The sequence below is a fragment of the Triturus cristatus genome, chromosome 7 (assembly GCF_964204655.1).
Source record: "Triturus cristatus chromosome 7, aTriCri1.1, whole genome shotgun sequence".
Taxonomy (NCBI): Eukaryota; Metazoa; Chordata; class Amphibia; order Caudata; family Salamandridae; genus Triturus; species Triturus cristatus.
In genome coordinates this window covers 570,620,172-570,643,673 of record NC_140590.1, presented here as the reverse complement: position 1 = coordinate 570,643,673, position 23,502 = coordinate 570,620,172, and the positions used below count along the sequence as shown (strand labels likewise).

General features: G+C 44.6%; 1 protein-coding gene across 3 annotated transcripts in view; it reads right to left on the bottom strand.

The window, feature by feature from the left end:
- The window catches only part of ACSF2 (acyl-CoA synthetase family member 2), a 720,413-nt gene that overhangs the window by 538,431 nt on the left and 158,480 nt on the right, over nt 1-23,502 (bottom strand). The window contains exon 1 of one of the 3 annotated variants that reach the window (XM_085617107.1): nt 21,666-22,069. The exons of 1 other annotated variant lie outside the window; for it this stretch is intronic. The gene's annotated coding sequence lies outside the window, so the exon portion shown is untranslated. Of the gene's footprint in view, nt 1-21,651; nt 22,070-23,502 lie in introns of those variants that run through there. One more of the 3 variants, XM_085617106.1, reaches the window with a different exon arrangement.

The following is a 23,502-nucleotide window of genomic DNA, read 5'->3' as shown; positions in this document are numbered from 1 at the left end:
TCTTTTAAGTTTCACAAATTGGCTATCGAGAGAGCTGGGTAAATTGGTTTCACGTTCACGTTCAGTATTCTGTGCTGGGACACATCTGAAGACTTGTGCTGCCTCAGCCTGTCTTGATTCATTTGAAAACATTATAGCCTTCGAACTCTTATGATCTGCACAATACAGATAAACGCCTTGATTCCACGCTCGTGCTGCCGTTATTTAATTCCAACACTGGACCATCTTTTTGCATACAATTGCTGATATCGGCTGGAATCGACTCACCCAACCGGGTCCACACTTTGTGACGGCGATGCAGCGGTGCTCGTTGCGGAAGAAGGTACGCTCAAAAATCCACCAAGAAACCGCCGTGAGCACTCAAGAGCGGATGCAGGTCCCAACCGTGGCGGTATATATATATATATATATATATATACACACACACACACACACACACACACACACATATACTATATATATACACACACACACACATATATACAGATATTTTGCAATAAATGAAGAGAGAAGCAATTGGAGTCTATGCTCAGTTGTTTTAGTTGAAGTGACTGGAATGTTGATGATCACAGACGTTCTGCAACAAACCGGCCACATCCACCAAAGCGTGCTGGTGCGGTGTAATGGGTGCAGATTCCATTGACAATGTACCATAGACTCAGTATATACCCTCAGTCCATTGCAAGAAGACTTTAGACCAGGCCATGGTGCTGAATTGATGGTCACCTCAATAACTGATCATCTCTAAAGGCTAGTCAATTTTGGAGAGGCTGGCCTCTGACTCAGTTAGTCCTCTCCACTGTTTGATACAATAGCTCACTCCATCCTTCTCCAAAGAGCTAAATGGTTTTGACTTCAAGATAGAACAATTGAATGGATTGAGTTTTTCTGGTCCAATCACTACAAATCCATTATTTTTAAATTATCCTAGTTGTTATACCCAAACAAGTCAACTGGAGGTGCAACAAGGTTATATATTGTCGGCACTAAGTAGTTCTAGTTAGGTCTGCTTTTTCATAGAAAGAGTGTTTTTTGGGGTTTGCTAATAACTTTGGCACCATTTAACAAACCTTCACAAAACCTTCCAAAAGAAAATTTCCATCAATCAAGCAGGGTCCAAGAAAATAGGGGCGCTCCCAAAACACAAAATCCTCATGCATTTTCCATAGACAAGGCTACAGCAAAAACTGCTGACTGGAATTTCACCACATTCGGCAGGAAGCTAGATCTTGGGTTGCAGAAAGTGCTTTTTGAGATTTCATGTTAATCTGTTCAGCAGTCTTTGAGAAATTTAGGGTACAGATATATTGTATATTTTGGCAGATGGGTCACCAATTTATAAATAGAATGTTCCTATTGGCCCAGGGAGCTTTATTTCCCTTGGGCAATCTCGCTCCAGTAGGAGGAGTGAGACTCCTGCGAGAGTAAGCACTCTCACTGGCTGCCAGCAACATGATAAAAGGTTTGCTAGCAGGCATTACAGGACTCTAGCACTTAGTCCCCTGTACTGAAGTTTAAAAAAATAAAGCTATATAAGGGGCAGGATATGGATACCCTGACCCACGAGGCGCCATGGGGAGGATCCAGAGGCCCCCCCCCCCTCCCAGGGCCAATAAAGGAAAAATAAAATTGACAAAAAGGACAGCGATCCCACAAAACTCTAGCAGTATTGGGGGGGGAAAAAAAGAAATGGCGGCCAGGCTGACTTTAAATAACGTATGCCCTGGGTAGTCTATCCCTGGGCTGATTTCAAAAAGTATAGGGTCAATTCGTGGCCCCCTCCCCATGCCTCCAGAGGCCCAGGGGAGCCCACTCCTGGGGCTGAAATTTGTGAAAATGGATAGAGGGCAGCGCAAATCCTTCCCTGTGCCTCCAAAGGCCCGGGAGTGGGCACTCATATACCCACTCATAGACCCACACACTCACACACACAGCTCACCCCGGGGCCAAACCTCACCAAGCCTGAAAAGGCCCCTGGGGACCCTGCCCCCAGGGCCGATTACTTGGGGGGAGGGGCACGCGGCCCTCCTCCGTGGACCCTTAATGGCCCCAGGACCCCATCCTCTAGGCTGGTTCAGATGCTATGTCCCGGAGAGTCCACCACTGGACATAGCGGTTTCCCTGCCTGCACCAGAGTGCGCGGGGAAACCTGTGTTTGCTCTCGCTTGGTGGGAGTATTTTCAAATCTCCTGCCAAGCGGGAGAAAACTGACACACTCATTGAATTATGTCATATGTGAGGTCATCAGTGATGTCATAAACGATGTCAGAACATGTCATGAGTGATGACATATGTGAGGTCACAAGCAGGGCATGGCGGAGGCGCAAGTTACAGTTAATGTTGCTAACAATAACTGGTTCATTTCTATTTTTGTTTTTTAGTTGAAAACCTTAATGCTGTCAATGACAGATTTACCTAACCAAGACATTACTTTGGCCTTTTCAGTGAATATATATAATTACCTACTGGTAGCTGCTATTAGGTAGATATAGTTAGGACGTAGTTTCCAAAGGAAAAATGTGTTTTTACTGGATTATAACTTTGCCGCCCTTTGACAAATCTTCGCAAAATTTTCTAAGAAAAGTGTCCCACTTTGTCTAGTTCTGAATGGAAAGTTTCAGGGTGATCGGTAAAGTGGGCTGCTGAGAAAAAGGAGGGAGTCAAAAAATGTGAGTCTCCCGTGCATTAACCCGGAGGTATTTTGAACATGACTACAGCCTGAACTACTTTACGGAATTGAACCAATTTTGGCAAAGAGGTAGGTCTTGGTCCAGAAAGAGCTTTTTTGTGAAACTAGTGTAAATCCATTTAGCAGTTGTGGTGTTATTAAAGGAAAAACTAAATTGTATATCTAGGGACATGGACTCTCCGCGGATCCACAGCCACCAGCAAAGACGTGATTGGCTGACCGCAACCTAACCAGGAGGTTGAGACCACCATTTTAGGTATTGGGTAAAGGTCCAGGGATCTTAAAATGTATCTGCAAAATGATTAAAGGGGTCAGAGTAGAGGTACCCTGCCCCCATGGGTGTGTTAGAGGAGTGGCAGAAGGATCTATCGTGGATACGAAATTTTGTTGAAGCATTTTTTCCACTTTGCAAATCCACGGATCCCCTGTGAGGCTCAACGCGCCCCCCATGTAAATCCCATGATGGATTTGCAAATCTTGAGGCACTTTGGGGAAAAAACACTTTCAGACCCACTCAGATGCCTACACAGGTATTCTCACACCAATTTCAGACCTACATAGGCAGTCACGTACCCACTCATAGACCTATGCAGGCATTCACACTCCCACTCACAAAGCCATGCAGGCACTCATGGGCCTACTAACAGACCCACACAGGCACTAACACACCTACTCACAGACCCACCCCGACCCTCACACATCCTCTCACAGACCAACCCAGACACTCACACACCCTCTCACAGACCCAGACACTCACAGACACTCACAGACCAACACAATCTCTCATACACCCACTCACACACCCACTCAGACACTCACTCACACACTCATACACCCACTCAGACACTCACACCCACTCACAGATCCACAGAGATACACACACCCATGCATAAACCCACACATACACTCACACACCCACTCTCATACACCTACTCATAGATCCACAGATCAACACACCCACTCACAGGCCCACATAGAAACTCACACCCACTCACAGACCCACAGACATACACACCCACTCACAGATCCACAGACATACACACACCCATGCACAGACCCACACAGACACTCACACACCCACTCCGAGATCCACAGACACACACACCCACTCACAGACCAACACACTCTCTCATACACCCACTCACAGATGTACTCACTCACCCATTCACTTAGACACACACACCCACTCACAAACCCATACACCTACACAGACCCACACAGAAACTCACACACCCACTCACAGACCCACAGACATTCACACACCCACTCACAGATCCACAGACACTGACACACCCACTCACAGACCAACACACTCTCTCATACACCCTCTCACAGACCCACTCACACCCACTCACAGACCCACCCAAACGCTCACACACCCTCTCTCAGACCCACACAGACTCTCACACACCAACTCATATCAATACAACTACTCACACACCCAAACAGGTAGTGACACAGCCACTGACACACAGAGAGAGCACTCACACACCCACTTACACACACTTAAAGTGACACATATATATATACTTACATATCCAGTTATTCACCCATCTACTAACATGCCGATTCAACCAGACACCCCCACACTTATATACCCACAAAGCTACTTACACACTTACTTACACATGCATACAATCACTCACACACATACAACCACTACACACCTATACAACCACTCACACAGCAACTCAAATACCCATATTACCACTCACACAGCAATTGATACACCCAGGCACACACTCACACACCCACTTACAAACCTATTTAGTATGTGACACACCTACTCACACACATGCACAGCCAAACACCGAATCTCTCACCCAGTCACACTTTCACACACTCAGCAATCCATACCACCACTCACACAACCAATTAGACACCCATACAGCCTCTTATACACCCACTGACACAACATCAAAACCACTGACATGCCTACTAACAGGCCTATTCAGGCACTCCCACACTCTCCGAGATACCCATGTAGCTAGTTATATGCCTACTGTATTAAATATAATGTTGTTTTACATGAATAGTTTTGGTTAGGGAAACCCGTTGTAACTGTGTTGAATGTGAGCTTTTGGTTTGGGACCCAGGATGCTCAAAACAAACTATGACCCATAATCCACACTATGACGAATTTGGAGGGAAAGAGGAGTAGCACAGAGGAGAAGGCTACAGTAGAATGAGACAGTCTTGAAGATGAAACAGAGCTAAAATGGAGGACAGCCGGTAGAATGAAAAAGAACATATTTGATTGGATGTTGGAGTTGTGCATGGAGCTAAAACTAGGTAGTGTTTTGGAGAAAATGTAACTAAATCTGCGATTGGTTTTGAAAAAATATTTTCAAAATTATATTGTTAGGAATATGCTTGAAATTGCTACCAGTCAACCACACCTGCTACAATTTATTTTGAAGCTAGTATGCTACTTACAGAAAGTAATGTGTACTTTTGACCTAGTGATAGGTAGAAAGTGCTGACAACATGGCCACAATCGGCACGGAGCTAAAAGAATATGGGGGAGTGAAACAAAAGCGACTGCATTGTGAAACTGAAAATGAGCTTGGTGGATATAATATTGATAATTATGAGGGTTTGACTTTTAATTGAGTCATTTTTACAAAGTAAAACATAAATGCAAACTAATCATTGTAGATTGTTAAGTGATTCCACAGGCTTCCGTGTGGATCCCCAGCTCCACCGCAGAGATACACGGGGGCCGCGCTGAGCGTTGCGGTGGATTCACGGATTGGCAGAAGAAAAAAATCAACCAAATGGGGCTTCTTTCCAGGAAACATGGAAAGGGTTTAAAAAAAAATAGTGACCATTTAGAAGTGGTATATGAAAAATAAAAGATGAAAGGAAGTGTGTCATTTGTTAACTACAGGAATATAAGGAAGAATGCATGCTGAAGGGTGGCCATTTTAGCTGCTTTTGTACTTAGAGTGGAGGAGGATTGTCATAGCTTTGACTAGAGAGTTCCATAGAAAACAAATGTTAACAAAAATGGAAATTAAAGTTGGAGAACAGCAAAAAGTGTTTACATGTATGTTAATTAGGTTGCAGAATAAAAAAAGTATATTTAAATAAAACATGTAAGTTGAAAGAAAATGCATAGCTTCTAGACACTATAGTAGAAGGCAAAATAGAAGGGAGTTTAGATAAGAACATTCCCTAAAAATAGATTGAGTAAAAAAGGAGAAAGATGAATTATTATACTGAAAATATAGGAATTTTATTAAGCCAGTATGAATGAATGTGTTTGATATTAGATGTAGGTGTTGCTTACAGTAAGTAACTTAATAGCATGTAATTTGCACCCACTCACACAGTCAGGTAGGCAGTTACACGTCCAGTTACAGTCCCATCAGCAGTGCATTGCGGGGGGGGGGGGGGTGTAAGTTATAGTTAACTCCGGTAACTATAAAGGATGAATTTCTATGGTTGTGTATGTGTGAAATCTGAGTCCAACTATAACGGGACGTCTGTTTTTTTTTCATTGAATATTACTCTCCCCGCTAGCTTAGGCTCTTCAAAAGATGAGCCTTCAATTTCATATGTAAGCCAATGACACTCACATTTTGCGTAGACTGACCTCAAGATTGGCTAACTCTGCTAATCTGGTCATCGATATTCAGGGAACCCTTAACTATCGATGGGGTTAAATGGCTGCAAATTTTCTAAAAATTGAATCCCTCCAGCACTGAAGTTCGAATCACCAAGAACTGTATCAACAAATGGGATTATATATATTCGTCTAGCCACATGGGCCCTTTACCATCCCCCGTTATATCCCCAAAGAGCGTCAACCACCTGTCACAGTGTGGTAAAATGGGTAGAAGAAAACAGCGGGAGAGAAGAAGAGAGAAATGGAGAAAAAAAATGGGATTGAGGGCAGAATAAAGACAAGGGAGTGAGAAAAAAGGTGAGAAAACGGAGTAACCTGTTTTCTGAATAGACTATTGTCATTGATACACGGTGTTTGTAGCCCTATATGATATTAAATACGCGTGATAATTAACAAGGCAGCCCTTTGATCCATACAATGCCTAATTGCTGGCAGCTGGTCAAGCAAGAAGCAACGACCGAAATGAGGGTTTCAGCATGGCAGGATGTAAAGCTAGCGTTGAACAGTACACAGTGAACAAAACCCAAGTGCTGAAGTTGCAAAAGAATACAAAACACTGTGTTCAAGTCCACAGACAAGGTCTGTTGACTGGTTCACCTTTTAGCAAGCTTTGGAATCAAACATTTACCACAGAGAGATAAATAATTGAAGATAAGTGTGAACCGCCTCAGTGCACAGAGCTTGCAAGCTAGGCATCTCCTCAACACAGCCTCACTTTCAGAGCTAGAGAACCTATGCTTTATGGCAGAATAGAATGCCACTCATTTGTCCCAATGCATGAGTTAGAAACTGGAGGTAAGGATGAGGGATGATGAGTTATGACTGGAAAGGCGACTCCTTGTCTTCTCAGGGTCATGCTTCTATTGCCAGAATTAACAGTAGTGTCACTATATCAGAACCAAAGTTGGCATACGTCGAGATAAGCAGCCTTAAGGTCCTGGCTGGCGGTGGCACCAATTTACGCCTACAGGCCCAAAATAGGTGCCCCCACTCCTATAACATGTAAAAATTGGCTAATACCCAAATGACATATTTAACTCTCCTGTAAGGACATACTATATGATGTAGAATTTGACATCCATGGCATGGAAAGTTAATTGTCACCTTTATTGTAGGAGAACATGGCTTCAGGCCTACCAATTTAGTCTGACTGCAACAGTTTAAACCTGCAGCCAGACCTGTCCAAATAACCCTTTTGAGAGTGGGGAAAAATTCCTTTTAAATAGAAATAGGTTACCACTAGGTATGCCATTCAGCCCACAATGCAAGGTGAATGGCTTTTAAAAGTGTGACATGTGGAAATATACTGGTACCATGTCCCAGCTATTTCCACTATTGATGGTTCAGGATGTCCTACAAGGCAAAATTAGAGTAATGACTACAATACAATTCTGTTATCTTAGGTGCGGGACATGCTAGAAAAACAGTTCAACCACTATTTTTAATATTTATTCAAAATTCGATTTAATGGTCAAGTTGGATTCTTACAAAATATTTGGGGGAAAATGACTTTTAAAAAGTTATCTTTTCCCTGTCTAAAGATCCTGGAGGCTTATTTGCATTAGCCTGCCAGCAGCTGCCCTGTCAGTGCTTAACCTTAATGAGGTATGAAAACTGATCCAAGAGCAGGACAATGGCTTAAGCGTATTTGACCTGCACTCCATCGCTGTCGGCCTGAAATCACATAAAGGTCCTGGTCATACGCAACCAGTACTTACTATTGGCACTTTGTTTTTCTTGACACTTTTTCACTTAAATCTTAAAAATTTCAAATATCTGGGTCTCCTTATTTTATTATTGTCATTTTGGTGTCATTTTGCTCTATTTGTATATATTGGGTATTTTAATTGTCTTGTGTTTTTGACTTTTTAACAGTTTATTACTTCTAAATTCTTTATATATTTTCTCTAAAATTAAGCCTGTCTGCTCTGCACAATAGCTACTAGGAGTTGAACTCACGTTTAAATAACTGAAATGTTTGCCAAGACAGGCTAGTGATTTTATTACTTGTGACTGACTACCATCAACCCCAATTAATAATGCACTTTTTTACTGCCAGAAACATTGCATTTGAGCCTTAGCTGTTTCATCAGACTATTGTTGTTTGGTTTTTTTAAGATTAAAATATTACATATGTATACTATATAGAGGGATCCTGGTAAATGATCTTCATCCATTGGTAAGTTAAAAGGTCTTTCATATTTTGCTTATGCCCACCACTGCATACAGAACTGGGCAATGAGCCAGCCATTATGATGCTTTGGCTCTACTCATTGTGGGTAATGACCTTTGCTTGTGTACAATAAGCACATTGAATGCTCCCTCCTGCCAGAAAAAAAAAATGAAATTGAGTTTCAAGGCTAGGCTGCTGCTGACAAAGCTTCATGCGATTTTACCGGTCAGAATTACTATCTGGTAAAATCAAGTCCAATGTTCTAACACGCAAGAGCACTGGCCCCACTCAACAGGAAACTGGCACATAATAGTTGGTAGGCTGAGAATGTGAAGGGGACCCAGAATGTACCTTGCAGGGGTCCCTCCCATGATTTTGTTATAGCACTGCTTGCTTTCAGCTCTGACTAGTGATCCCAGCTTCCTACCCTGTGGTTGCGTTGCTTCCGTAGAGGTGTTACCTCTATGGTGCTTTGAACAAGATAGGCTGGGCCAACGTTTCACTTTTCCCCCACACTGGGCACTAACGAATGTGCAGTGTGCCATGCATACGGTTACTCGAGTTGCTGCTTTCTCACTATATTACAGCAATAGCAAGTGCTGGAATAGGAAAAACTTTACTCTAGCAACCCATAAATTGGGGTCAAGGTGAGCAACAAAAAGTGGGTGGAGTAACAAGGGACGGAGTCATGAAAAGCAGCCTGACAGTGAACTTATAGACTTCTTTTTTTTAAAACTCTGTCACAAAGAAATTGGCACCAGGGAGAAACTGGAAAGAAAATCTGTTCTGGCTTAATTGGTTGCAAAAGCTGCATTTTAAAATATGTTGTCATCATATGTTGATTTGTATGGCACGAATTATCACCTGTGAGGGAATCCAGGTGCTGCAGCAAGAAACTTGGATGGCCGGAGCTCCTAGTTGAACAGCCAGGACTTCAGTTTCTTGCAGAGGTTGAGTAGCGAATGGGCAGTCCTGATGTGTTGAGGGAGTTCATTTCAGGTCTTGGTGGTAGTGTAGGAGAAGGAATGCCCTCCTGACTTGCTTCTGTGGATGCAGGGGTCAAGTGCAAGAGTGAATGAGGCTGAGCATAGCTCTGATTGGATGGTAGAGTTGAAGTAGGTCATTGAAGTACACAGGTCGGGTGTTGTGGACGTCTCTGTAGGCGTGGACAAGCAGCTTGAATTGGCATAGTGTCTGTATGGGTAAGGTAGGGAGTGATGGGAGCAAATCTGGGGATGTGTAGAATAAGTCTGGCAGAGGTGTTTTGGATGGTCTGGAGTATTTTTGTGAGCTGGTTGGAGATGCCAGTGATGGAACAAGATTTGGGGAAAATTATTTTGCTCAATAAAGTCTACTCGTGTGTTATTAGTAAGATCAAGTGACTAAAAGTGTAAAAAAATTAATTAAACGGGATCTTGGAAAATAGCGTGAAAAATGTACAAGAAAGAAATAGTCTGATTCCTACGGGGGGTAAAGGCACACTATGCCTGTAACCTAAGTGCTGTTGGGCATCTCAAAAAAATGTATGGACCCTCCTCACACACCACCTGTTGTCAAGCTTCATTATCGCCAGTCCTCGCTCTTTAAAAAACACGTTTGATAAAGAGCGGGTCTACACCTGGAGACAGGGAGGCCCTTCTATAACTAAGTGGGGGCCCGTGCTAAGAAAGTGAGTGAGTGATGTTAAAAATTGATGCAAATGCTACAAAAACTTTGATTGCGCAGGATTTGCTCAATGTTAAAACTGTTGAAGGGAACTTGGGGGATTAGTGCCCCATTCCCATTAATGTCACCAACATGTTTCTGCCTCTGTGGCCTGGAGGGTCCAAGGCATTCATCAGGACGTGTAAAGAAATGGGCTCTTGTCTAGTCTCTAAGAGACAAAACTAGTCCACTGAGGGTAGGTCGACCTTTGTCAGACTCTACAATCTTCAAAAAACCCGGGAATGGGGTAACAATGTCCCATGGGAAGGGAGGAATTGAAGGACCCCTGTAGTCACACTTAATCCAAGGTGCGTTCCTTGCGATGCTCCTATGATCCATTCTCTCTGCTTCCCCACTGGTTTTGAATGAGCGAGGACTGCCGATAATGAAGCATGACACCAGGTGGTGTGTGAGGACAGTTCATACATTTTTTTGAGATGCCCAACAGCACATAGGTTACAGGAATAGTGTGCCTTTGCCCCCGTAGGAATCAGATAATGTCAGGGTAGCTTTATGTTGTGTGATATATGTTTAACGGAAGCCAGCTAACCCTGACTACCCCGTAGCCTCTTGTTCCCTGCCCCTTTGATCAGAAGCGGTTCGTGTGTATATACAAGAAAGAAATAGCACATTTGTTTGTTTAAAGACTCATTAATGGATTTTAAGTGGAAAAAGAAAAGGATTGAAATATAAAGATTTCAATGTATAAACGAGAAAATAACTTTTTCTATGTATATTAGAAAGTGTACGTTCAGTATGAAAAGTGCAAAATAATGGAAACGCATTCAGAAATGATTAGCCTGAATGCTGTTTTTTCCTTTGCCTAATAACATGAGAGCATTAATCGTCATAGCCAGTAATAGACGTAAGTATACATGTTTGAGTCTAATAGAATATTGAAAACTAAAGCAAACGATTTTCTTATGCATTTTCTTTGTGAACCTTTAACTGAAACTTGTTTTATTTTCCTAGAAAAGATGACTTTACAATTTTCCAGAAGGCCTCAAACCGCTGCTAGAGTTCATTTTCCTTTCTACTAACCCAGGGCTCTAAGGAATGTATTTTGTCCTTCATTATTTCTAAAAGTCTGATTTAATTGTTTAGTTGGGTAAAGCGTATATCTTCCAGACGTCCTCTTTACCATCCGGGGAAGTGTTTTAACTTTCGAGGGCTAACTGTGTTGATAAATGTCACAAAAGAAGGATGTGGACGAGTGTGCGAGCCTCGCAAGAAGAATGCAGTGATGTTCTCCTCTGCTGAAGGGCAATGGCGGCAGCCTGCGCCTGCGCTCATAAAGGACTGCAGAAGACTTGCTGAAATAGTGTGAGATGACCGATCACCTTATGACTTTTGTACAAAAAGAATCCTGGATGTTCGCGGAATAAAACAGAGAGGGTTGGACTTGAACATTTAGGATGTAACTACTAGTGTTTTAGAATAGTATTTTGGGGAGTAGCTGCTTCTATGAGAGGGGCCATGTTGCTGTTTCTCTTTGCTACTCTGGCTGGCTAGGCTGTTTGCTGTACCTGACTGAGGCTGTCCTAATACTTTATCGGCTGGTGATGTTGCCTTAAGCTAAACCTTTTCTGCCAAAGGGTTAGCGCGTCTAACTTTTGCACATAGCGCATTAATTTTCCTTGATTTAGGTTTGTATGTACTAAATCTAATATTGTCTTTGCAATAAACTTTTCTCTTTTGTCTCTTCTTCCCACTCATGCTAGTCACTGATTATGATATGTTTTTAGTAATTAATGGTTTTCTCTTATTGTGATGAAGTCTAGTAATTAATAGTTTTCTCTTATTGTGATGAAGTCTGTGTCATTTAACTATTTCATATTGTTCCTTTGGATTTGTGTATTGACCATTCATGTTATGAAGAATTGATAAGTAATCCGAGTGTCATTATTAAGTGAAACTTAATAATTTGCAATAGTGTGTCAATGGTTATGTGTGGGCATTTCCTTCATTATAGGTTCTCATGAAGGGAATATTATCCGTCTTTTCATTATCGAGTCCCTATTAGCTCGACCAAAAGGTTCTGGATATGCAAGTGGTTATTGAGTTCTTATGGGCCCAAACTCATGTTATAAATGATTCAGTATATGGAAATTAGCGGTATCATAATGGGTATATAGAAAGTTTTCTGTCGCTTCCGCTGCATCACCATTGTAGAGCGCGTTGCCGTAGTCGAGTCTGCTGGTTAAGAGGACCTGGGTGACAGAGCGTATCGTGCATGAGGGAAGCCATTTCATAGATTAAAACACCTGCTGCAGAGCGCTTTATGTGCCCAATAAATTTCAGTGAATAATGGTAAGAGAACTCTGGAGGTTAAAGCGCTTGCCGGAGAGATCTCCGTTTTGTTTGCTCATAATGTTCACTCCAAGTAGCATAAAAGGCTAATGTGTCTCCTGCAAAGAACATCGGGTAACATGCATACAAAAGATTATTATGTTATGTAGGTGGCTATGTGTGTCACTGTTTTTGGCACAGATCCTTTCATTACTTGCAGTTCATAAATTGCAATTCTTCTAATATAGCACAGTTAGCTATGAACCAGCATCAAGGACCTGCAAGCAAACTGCAAGATATAAGTTAAGAACCTTATTGTTTTTTCTCAATCTGTTATTATATGGCTGCTTAAAAGGGTTTTGTGGGTAGATACAAAAGACAACCCAAGCACCGTTACATTGCAAATCCGGATTTAGTGTTTTTCCCAGCTATACAGTTTTAGCATATAATCCCCATCATTCAGGTGATGTGGGAGCCCTAGACTTTTTACCCCTACACTTTTTACCCCTCTTAGTCTTATGAAACATTGTGTGCATTGATTTAGGCTAACCACGTGTATGATTTATTGGCAAAGTATAAAGTGTGTGTGTGTAATGTAAAGCACTCTGACACCTCACAGTGGGATGAGTAGGGCTATCAAAGCTTAACTAAAAAATAGCAAGTGCTATTTAAATGTCATTCATGTAAATACTTGTACATACTGATACATCTGACATTCTTACAATGCATGCACATCTGTTATATAAAGGGGTTGTACCAAGTCAAAACCCTGCCTCCGAACCATAGTTTCTCTCAAGTACTTGTGAAGTGATAACAAGCTGTGTGCCTTTGTTTCCCTGTTGCATTGGTATCTAGGTGTTAGGCTGCAGATAGCTTCAGTCCGGATTATACTGGAATCAAAGGAGGGCTGGTGGCTCTTTAAATTCGCCCTTTCTCATGGGCCCAAGCTGGAAGACCTTTTTTTTTTTAAAAAGCCCTCACAGCCTGCACGTTGCTGCAACAAACAGAAAGCAGACACTGTGCCGTCTCTTCTGAATTGCGTCCCAGTTTTGTCCAATTACACACCAACCAACCAATTCAGCATATTTCATTGGGGCCAGATGGAACCCAGTTCCGGCTGAATTGCAGCTGCCGGATCGGGGATCCTTTCATCCAGGATTAAAAATGAGTACAATTGTAAACAATGTTTTGCTGAGGGGATTCTCATTCGTGAAGTCCAGCAACTTCGTCATAGAAAGTGTGCATCCTAGTAAACTAAAGCAATCTTCAGAGAGAAGGGCAGTCAGCGGCTGTGTGCCTTGGTAATTACAGGAGCTGGCAAAATGAAACTCTAGTTTTCAAATATGTGGAGATTCCTGCACAACAAGAAAGATTGCTGCACAACAAGAAAGAATGCCCGTGTGTATTGTCCACGCAGCTGTAGCGACAGAGTGAACTTCTAGAACATTGAGGTGACTAGCAGATGCTTCTCTGCCCGTGTCACAGGGTCCCAAGTGTCATATTTAAAGTGCCCTTGGCTTCTGCGCCCGTGCCGCCAGTCGTTGGGTAGAATACAATTTACTAAAGATCACACAACTTGGTCTAGAGAGGAACGGCGATTAGACAACAGGACTCCAAGCTCTATAGCCGACAATTTAGCCACAAGAAGACACAAACCCATTACCAAGTGAGCTATCTCGCCATTACATCCTTGCTACACTGGTGCACGGTTACAGATTTTACAAAAATAATAACAGTTATTATTTACATTAACTTTAAGTACCAGCTATTTATTTTGTGACAGTCCTTTTTAAAGTGTATGTAGTAAAGGGTTTAAGAGGAGGAAGAGTCAACAGGGCAGCAGCTGCGTTGCCTGATCGCCCCGATGGCTCCGACCTAATCCTGATGGACTATCCTGACCTTCGACACCCCTGAGGACAGAAAAAGGGACCGGAATATCCACAGAATTAAAAGGATGGCAGGACAGAAGCCACGGTGCCCCCCTAACGAGAAAACATCCTCTGGAGCGGACTGCACAGGCTCTGGGATGACACGATCCAAGATGGTGGCGACTCCGGAGTAGGGGACGCCGCAACCCAGACTTCTAGCTTTGACCTGTGCCAGCGACCCAGTGAACACCCGAGAGATCGGTCAGCCGAAGGACTCCCCCCTCCGGTGACTGAAACGTTCCCCGGTAAAGTGAACTGCGTGCTTACCCGCACGCTCAGGGAGCTTACGCTGTGCCTCACCCATTGAAAAATGGCAGCCGGCAGAGGCGGCGAGCGAAGATCTGTAAAACTGTGTCACGAGTGACCGCGGGGCATCAGCTTGGAGCGAAGTGAGGCTCTGTTCCCGGCCTAGCACTACACCCCGCCTGCATCTGCTGAACTGCTACCGCTAAGGAAGATGAGGAGCGGGCGGGAGGCTCGATGACGGGGTATGGGAGTGACCGGACCCGTTTCTCCCCCCCCACCAGCTTTGAGACGTGACTGGAGATATACACTTTTGGCAGGAGAAGAGGCCAGTAGCAATACAGGCAATAAAGTAACAATAAAGATGTATGACTTTTTACAGCTAACCGCTGATCTCGGCCTATGTATACCTGCCTGATACCTGCCTGACCCTAACATGGCGCCCGATCTTGATTCCTAGAATGGCTGCCGATCACGAATATCACGAGGCTTCTACTAAAGTACCTTGCTGCTATGTAGTGTTGGTGGCTGTCCTTTTCTCTGCCTGAATGACTGCCTGCTGAGAAATCCATCGCTCCATCAAATCTTCACTAAGATCACTCACCTGTCTCTGGACTCAAGACTTTTCGGTCTCCTCCCGATCCTTTCTCCTATTCGGCAGAATCCGAACCTTATCCAAACACTTATCCAGCAGCGTGTTGCATGACCCTAAGATGGCGTCTACTTTCTGTTGCAGTAGTATTTTCTCCCCTCACGCTGACCTAACATCACCGTGCAAAAGCGTCCCTCACCATTACTCTGCCGCTATAAAGGTATACCCACATAATTTTACCATTGTTGAGTGGTTCAAGCTTTTGCAATTACCTGACTTCATAATGGTGCCTGCATATCTGGTTCCTGGAAGCTTTGCCACCGAGCTCACAACAACCATCCAGCAAGGCTTTACTTGCTTCCATTCTACACGAGAGCCCCACAAGTCAGAAGGTGAGCTGAGCAGGACAGATTCATGATGCAGCCCTTACGCCACCAAGGTCTCCAACTACTGAAACATACTGCCTGGACTGACAATGATGATGCCCCATGGGCAGATTCTAAAACTGTTATACCTCGCAATACATCATTATCCCTAAACTTACCACCATTGTGTGTGCCCTTTACGAAAGCACTCCTTCTCCCCTTGTTGGGGAGGGATACAGCATTTATAACCAGGAGTCTCAGAGACCCCCCCTGAGAGAGTACACAGTGTCAAGGGAGACACACACAGCGGAGGTGTGGGAATGGCACCCCTTGCCAAAGCAGTCCTTCTCCCCTTGTTGGGGAGGGATCCAGTATTTATGCCCTGGAGTTTCAGAGACCCCTCTGAGAGAGTCCACAGTGCAAAGGGAACCACAAACAGCGGAAGTGTGGGAATGATAACTCTTCCACTGGGATCACAGCACACCGGACGTCAGACACTGTTTCTCCTCGTATCCCGGTTGTGTTTTCCTTCACCCTCCCCCTTCGCTTTCCCTCTCTCATTCTTGGTCTTCCTCCCCTGCTCCTATCCTCTCTCCCCTGAATCCCTCTCCCCTTGCCTGCTTTTTTTCCTTATATCTATGTTTTTAAAGCATGTAACTTCGCTCCAGTAACTCATGTAACTTGTAACTATGCTCTGAAAACAATGTTCGTCCTCATGTAAAGCGCTCTGATACCTCCGGGGCTAGCCAGCGCTATATAAAACTTTTCAAATAAAATAAATAAATAAGAGGGAATGTGACATGGTTGCTGCCCGACTTTTGAGTGCTGGGTTGGGGAGGATGAATTTGCCTCTTTCAAAAGGAATAATAAAATGCATGTTGTATCTGAAAGGCTTCTTGTTTAAAAACATCACGCGCACAAAAGATGCATTGATGAGGTTTTTTTTATTATTGCAAGAATACGGTGGCATGCGTAAGTCGTAGCTTCCTTTCTTTTTTATATTATATGCTTGCGATACAAAGAAGGAACCTTGGCACTATCCTGTCAAGGCCAGACCTACTGCTTTGGCAATGCTTGTTCAATGCATGGGAGGCACCTGGGCTACTTTCCGAAATTCAAAATGTTGGGCCTTTTTTATTTATTTTTTATGTACGGCAAACTCGACCCGAACGTAGTGGAGAACTTTACACGAGCACCATTTACATTGCACAAGGACATATTCCTTTAATTTTACATTTAGCAAGGGGAGATTAAGAGATTGCCCAAAATCCCAGGCTGTCGAGGTGATGTTCCAAAGTCGGACGCTCTGGCCGTTACGCCACATTTTCCACCAAAAGTTTTAACATTGCTAAACTTCTCAGGTTTCTTGCCCCCCTTAAGTGCCAAAGTCCGCAAAAACAAAAACGTGTAAATGTCTCTGAAGCAGAAAGAAGACTGTGTGGCGTCTTGAGGCCTTAGAAGAGACGCATGGGGCGCTAGTCTCTAGGTGAAGAATATACTTGGATTTGCCAGGGAGCTTTTGGGGGGCTGAACATGATTGAGCTTGTGTTGATCAGCTGCACTGCAGCATAGAGAAGCCATGAGTGGCCTCGTGCGGTTTTTCATTTCACTCTGACGCGAAGAATGTGTCAATTCTAAAGGAGGGGTTCTAATCTTCTAGTCGCGGTTTGAGCTTCCACTCCCAAACTTTCCAAAACCGTGGCAATGAAGGGTCTGGTCTGCTTTAAAGAAGAATGCCACTGAACTATGTCATTTAAAAGGATGGGTTTAAAGTGATCTGAAAGGGCCATCAAGTCTGTTAGAAGCCTCTTTTATAACACAGGTCAGGCGTTAGGCCTCACAGATGCACTTTGTCTGTGAATGACTCTGCTCAGGCCCAAAGCCCTATCTTGTCTTTACTTGCCCTGTCAGATGAGCATGTCCCTGCCTCTGATAGAGCCCTAGTATTCATTCAATGGCCCTGACCTGTCGAGCGTCACATGGGACTCACACTGCGTCTGCCCTGCAACTGCAGCCCTTTCAGAAGCCGCAGTCTATCTCCTAATGTTCGTGGAAGCCACTGCCTCACCCCCGCCACCCCCCTCCTCGTCTGACCACAAAAATATGCAGCTGACTAAAATCTGTATAGTTGTAGAAACAGCGCCACTCCGAGGCCTGGATATGTAAAATCTACATGATCTAATCGTTTTATATCTAGTGTCAAATTATACAGATGTTTTCATTTGTAATGCTCAGCTGATCCACCAGGAGTCAAACCAATGGACCCCCAGGTCAAACCAGCAGGCAGCAAAAGGCAGGTCACACTGGCTGAGCAAGGGGTCCCTCTGCTGGCCAAGAGCAGCGTGTGCAGTCTGAGAAATCGGTTTGCAATGTGAAGGCTAAGCCAGTACATTTTTGTAAGCAGGATACAGGGTCGGTTTGAAAAGGCGGGCAATGGCCGAGGGGCCAGTGTCAGAGTTCCAGCTGTGAGCTGCATTTTTGGGAAGCCGGGAGGGCGTGGGGGCAGGGGCATAACAAAGGCCCCCCGCAGCCCAGGCGGCCCCAATGGTTCTTTGTTTTGGAAGGGGCCCCCTCAGCCTTTAAGACATGCCATTGCATGATCAGCAGAATGCGTGCAGTGGCACTGAATGAGAAAGATTCAAACGCACTGGAAAGCCACTCTGCTTTCCTACGCAGAAAAAACACACAATGAGAAGCAACACTGTTCATGTGGCATCGCTGGCAGACAAAGGCCCAGCAAACGGTACCCTATGTTCTCATGTCCATGGGAGAGGCATAATGCAGGCCCCTGTGGAGTGGGGAGGGGGATTGGGGGAACCCTTCAGGGGGGGCCCCATTAAGCTCATGACTAATAAATATCTGTGCAATATGTGAGACGCCTGGGCCCCTCATGATATTCCGCAGGGGAAAGGGCATGATTTCGCGTTATGCCACTGCGGAAATGCAAATGAAGCATTCCTCCAACCCAGGCCTTTGGGACTGCGGGTTCAGTTAGCGATGTTGGGCTCACCTCAGACTGCTGTCCAGAAGGAGCTGCTTCTGGGACAGTACTTAACTCTCACCTCCCTCCTTGTGATTCTTAATGTGTTTGTGGCGAATTTCTAGGCACAAAGTAGGACATAATTAGCACCTACCTGCAGGCAAAGGTGACAAAGTGTAAGCTGTCAAAATTACATGTGCTGCCTGAAGACTTTGTAAGATGGTGGCAGACAGCGGTCCCACAGACCCACTGCATGCTGTCTCCAAGGTCACAGTCACAGAGAGCCACATCCTTGCATGGTGACCCCTGTCTCCTTAGGGGTTTGTGGTCGCCATTCAGACACTCTGTCAACTGGAATGCTGGACAGAGGTCTGCTGTCTCCTCCAGGCCTCCATCCTAGCATTTGGTAGTTTTCACATAGAGTCACAATCTGATTCCTGCCTCATTAATAGGGAGTTGGGAGACATGCTTTTTTGTGAAAAATGCCCTCTGTGGTGCAATGAGGAGGCTTGTCACTGTAAATATGCTGCAAGACGCCAGTTTTGTGCATCAAGCCCTAAGACTGCCCTAAATTACCTCTCTGATGCACCATATGATGAAGCAGCATTTTATGGAAGTTATAAGATGTATTCCTGTACCTTTCTTTTCCATTATTTCAAATTTTCGAAACATGAAATGTATAAATTGCGTGTATGTTATGAGCTAGGATCATGTATTGAAACTGTTTCAGCTAGGGGTTGTCACGCTTGTTGTATTGGGAACTCTGGCCAATGTGCTGTGCCTTTTAAAGCCCCTATTTACCAGCATGTTCCTTTGACATTTTTTTAAAACATTTTATGGTTATGCCAATTACTATGAGCCACTAAATTCTATTTTGCATGCAAACACGTTTGTGCATAAAACAAGATACTGTCTGTCCTCAGTTTGTCGGAGTTTGAACCCACAATTTGTGACAGAAAAAAACTAATGTAAATAGCAGGAGCAAATTGTGCATGTGTGTTGCCTGAATGTGCAGGAATAAGGAATAACAATTTGAGCTCTTCTTTATTCCTGTGCATTTGGGCAGAGTTTGCACATCTACTAACTGGTGAACGTTAGGCTAGTGCTAGTCTGTGATCGCACAATTTGCAGCTGCAAAAGTGTTTCCCGCACGAAAAGGGCCTTGGGGCAGATTTATCATTTTTAAGCACAATGCGGCATTGCTATGTTATGTTGCGCATGAAAAGGAAAGGAGCACAGAGCAAATATTTATTCAAAATTACCAACTGCTGCTCTCTACATACACAATTTCATAGAAAGGCTGGAGTGCAGATCATAGATGTGATATTTAAGATAATTCTCATAAGGTGAGGTGCTCCTTGAGAGCTGTTTTAACTGCTACTAGAAGAGTGATTGAGAAAGTTTCGGCTGGAACAGAGTTCCTGTTTAGTGGCCCTAGTAACTGAAAGGAACGGGACCCGGATGCTTCACTACCAGGTTTGGTCGTAGCACGGAAGATTCTGTTTGAGTGTTGGTTGCAAGTAGGCATCTACAGACTCAGGATTACAGAGAGTTAGTTAGGGGAGGAGTCATGTATGGATGTGAATACTATTATGGGACCGTATTTTTAGGGGACAACCAGCCAGAAGAGGTACTGTGAGCTAGGAGGAGGGTGTCTGGGGAGATTCAAGAGTGATCTTGTTATCTAGTGAGGGAGGACTTAGTGGGGCAGACCCACTGCCGTACTCACTAGTGAGTTTTAATGTAGGGAATTTTATTTAAGTTTACTTAGGAGAGAGCAAGCTGAATGTCTTGGCTTTTGGAAGGAAATGTATGTTAGAGCATGTTTTATTCATATTCAGTATTAGAAATGTATTGTTATGAAGGCACCCATGCTGTATGTAGGTACGTCAGTGGTGTAACAATAACTCCCGCAGCCCCGCGGTGTGGAGGTTGCCCGAGCTCCAGGGGGCCCTTCCAGCACTGTGCATGGACGGAGGGCCACCGTCTGAGAGCTCCTGACTGGGTCCGTGGAGTAGGGGCCCCCCCCATTCATTTTGCAGGGGGGCCCCCTCAAGTTTCGTTATGCCACTGTGGGGGGGGGGGTTGTCTTTGTTGTTCAGATATCGCCAGCGGCCCGGTGGGTGCCCAAGTGGCATTTCTGGAGGCAGATGGGCGTCATTACCTCACTTTTATCAACGGGCAGAGGTGTCACTCCCTTTCTCTTGCTGGGCCAGCCCATTAATGTATGCAGTGTTTTGTGCGAGGGCAGTATGCAAATGTGGGCCAATGTTTTATCTCAATCCAACCCTGGAAGGATAGCTCTGCTGTATAGCGAGCACATGTGTACAAGTTTAGGTTCTTAAATGGAACCCCCACCACCATCTTTACTATCCTTGGGTACACTTCCTAATGCCCAATCCTACACCCATAAGTGGGGCGTTGCATTGTATGCGCTATTCTTAAACCTCATATACATCAATTCTGTTCGATCCATTTTGATGAAAATATTTCATTTGCCGCTTTTCCTCAGCTCAAATGTCTATCCTTTCAACCACGTGAGATGGGGGAGCAGCAGAGTGTGGTGAACAGCCAGCACTTTTTACAATCATAACATATTTTGGGGCATATAACACCCGCTACATACCACACCACCTCCCCAGCTCTGACAAAAATAGTTTTGGAACATGTAAATATAAAAAAGTACTACCATCTGTTCTAATACATGCAGCCCCCCCCCCCCCCCCTTATCCGTTTCCTCCTCTTGGCAATGCGAGATCTCACTGGTTGGGTTACTGGGTTGTAAATATAAGCCTCGGCCCCGCTGGGGGTCTTGCCAGGTGCTTTCTCGATTAGCTCCTATGCACGTCTCCTTGCCACGGGTCCTGCCCGGTGAAGGGGGATGGAAATGATGAACATATGTGAACTGAGACTAACGTTATATGCATCCTTATGCATCCTCAAGATGTGGGAGATCTAAGCTATGCTATTTGGCGTCTGTATTTTCAAACCAGTCTTTGCAACTTGTAACTTGCAAAATGCTGCTCTGTTAAGAAGTAAACGTAGAGTGCAGCCTACCCTTGTATCCTCACCCTTGTCAAGTGCGCCTCTTCCACGATCGGTCGATTAACAAAGTGGGACCCGCAGCGCTGCAGTATACGGTCGCATCTGGGCTTCACTGTGATCTCTTCAAAACAGACCCACCCTCCCTTGATCCGCCGCTCTTCAGTAGTACATCTTCACTCTTCCTTCTTTTCTCTCTCTCGTGTCCCGGATATGTCGCTTTCCGGAGCAATGTCCATTCTCGGAGCTCGCTCCTTCTCCTCTGGGGCTCCGGCTCTGTCCCACCCATAGCCATTCAGTCATGTTTCAGCTCATCGCTGCGTCCTCTATCAGTCCTTTATCTGGACTTCTCTGATTTTCGCGTTATATCCATCGCCCTCTGCCGTTCCTTACACTGATCCTTTCTTAAGATTCCTTGCATCACCCACTCTCCCTGTTTTTCCACTTAGAGCCTCATGCTTTGCTTTATGTATTTCTTGGATGTGGGCCAGTCTTGCACTCCGCTGGATACCTGGTAAAATTTCAGTTTGGTGAACTTTGCCAAATCCATTGATTTTGCATTACGTGTAAATTGCAAACATCTGTAATAGACTGGTTTGCACTGGAAATGGCTCTCATGAGACAATTTCTTCTCAAACCAGTCTCCTGCCTGGATCTCATAAGACTTTTTCATGCGAGATTCACGCCCGCTTACTAAATACAACCTGCAATACCAGAAAGCCACGCTCTGAAAGCGTCATTTCTCTTCATTTCCTTACACATAGCCAGAATTTTGCAAACAAAAATAACACACTTTCACAGCCCAACAGTACCCGAGTCTGCACCCGTTTACACCCTGTGCCGCTCAGCGGTCTCAGTCCTCGGCATCTACTCTCTCAACGAAGCCCGGTCTGCAGGCTGCAGCCATCCAGCAGAGCTTTCCTGTACTTCATGGCTTTTCATTTTTCACTTCAAAAAGTAGCCAAATAATATTTATGGGCATTATGCTACCAATATTTTTCCTTCGCTCCCTCCCTGCTTGGGAGTCCAGGTCGGAGTTTAGCAAATCTGCACTACTGCTGTTAACCATGGCTATAATTTAATTTTTTTAACTGTTATTTGATGATTGGCGAGGCTTCGTCATAACAATTAATACTAGTTCTGTATTGGTTTATAAAACTAGTCCATTATATAATCTGGAAGTCTGGAACCCATTCTTGAATGTGTTCTTTCGAACTCCTACCCTCCTCCAGTGCCTGTCAGTGCAGAGGTGAACCTGCAGAATGATTCGTTGCCAGGGCAGCTCGAGTTTTACGGGTTCGAAGACCTGCTTCCTCTACGTTTTCTTGGAAACACACCTGCACAACGCGGCAGATGATTAACTCTGCGCGTGGTTGGGTGTGACCCGCCACTGACACCAGGGTCGGGGAGAGGGCATGCCACAAGAGCGGTCAGAAGGGGTGAGAAGTTTCACTTTCCAGTTGCAGCTCCTGGGCTCGGCCGGCATTAGTCTGTGCGCGCGGTTGACTTGTCACTGCACGCGCCTGCCTGCATTACAGTGCACTATCAAGATTCAGATGGCCGGTGGGGTGACGCGCCACTGGGGCTCGCCCAACTCCATGACTTAAGCCCCGTCAGGGCATGAGAGGACGAGGGAGACTCCTTCCTTCCTGCGAGCAAAGAATGATTGCAGCAGGTGGACAGTTTAGCAGAGTCCAGGGCCGGGCACGGGCGAGCTGGGCACAGGCCAGGGGCGTCAGTATTCAGAGGGGCGCTGCTGAGAGCTAAGGGTATTAGAGCGATTTACATTTACATATCTTTAAACTTAGAACAACACTTACGACATGTGAGATTAGTAAAAATAATCAGTGTACAGCGAGTTGCTAG